The following is a 1381-nucleotide window of genomic DNA, read 5'->3' as shown; positions in this document are numbered from 1 at the left end:
GTCCAGGACTCAAACTGCAGTCAACTACACGGGAGTCTACTGACATAATCATTATGCCATCCGCTGGTCCCATTTTGCATGTTTTCTAGCACTTAAATTCTTATCCAATGTCCAGTGCTCCCTACCATTGCCCAGTCTCCTTTTATCTGGCCAGGATGATGTCCTTACAGCCCCTGGCAACTTTCACCCCCATTCCCATCTCCACACATTTAATCTAGTGACTCCTTTCTGTATAATTCTCCATTTTCCTATATATTACTCATTCGATTGATCAGATTAAGGTTAATGAGTTATTTGATTAAGATATTGCTTTTAGTTTGGGGAATGTTTACAAAAAACTTACACTGAACTCCTTCTATATTTATGCTCAGAATATGTTTTAACATGGTGTACACACACAGCAGAATTAAACAATTTGGGGGACCAGCAGATGGCATAGTGGTTACATTGATGGACACCTATGTGGTTGACTGAGGTTCGAGTTCCTGACCTGATGGCTTAAAATTCATGTTGAGTGTGTGTTCATGTGTGCCCAAGATCCTGAGAGGACAATGGAGAAGGGATTGTGGCATGACTATTCCCTCTTGTAGGGGGTAGGGGGTGATTTCTCACTTTTTGTATCTCTATCTCTCCGGTGAGCTTACATGCCCTATAGCAAATATCTCTCTTTAAAAAAAAAAAAGAATTCAACTATTTCTGTATTTTTCTGGATCCTTTGATAGTATATATATTTAATATTATTTTTGTTTACACCAAATATTATAGCATTACAAAGCCATAAGATGGCTCCCTTCATAAATTTATCTCTAGTAATTTGCCTTTGTCCTTGAATCAGAAGAGGGTAGTATCCTTGCCATCTTCCTTCTGTGTGATTATTCCAGCACTTTGGACATTTTCCCAGAGGCTGTTGTGGTAGATGTTTCTGATCTTTATTTATTTTTTTTTTTACATTTCTTTCTGAGAGCCACATAAGGAAAGAAGCCGACCATGAGGGACGCTATCAAACATCTAGTGCACAGCTCAAATATTCACATATTATTATTATTATTATTATTATTATTATTATTATTATTATTATTATTATTATTATTATTATTATTATTATTATTATTATTATTATTATTATTATTATTATTATTATTATTATTATTATTATTATTATTATTATTATTATTATTATTATTATTATTATTATTATTATTATTATTATTATTATTATTATTATTATTATTATCATCAGTGTCATTGCTATACCAACAATAAGTGGTACGATATTATGTGGTCTTTTTTTCTTTCACCTCTCTTTGCATATATTGCTATCTGCCTACATTTCCTAAACATCACTGTTAGCCATTTACTTTCTAGCTAAGAGTTTTTTCCC

The sequence above is a fragment of the Tupaia chinensis genome, unplaced genomic scaffold (assembly GCF_000334495.1).
Source record: "Tupaia chinensis unplaced genomic scaffold, TupChi_1.0 Scaffold000127_1, whole genome shotgun sequence".
NCBI classification, from domain to species: domain Eukaryota; kingdom Metazoa; phylum Chordata; class Mammalia; order Scandentia; family Tupaiidae; genus Tupaia; species Tupaia belangeri.
The sequence above is the reverse complement of the archived record's forward strand: the minus strand, read 5'-3'. Positions refer to the sequence as shown.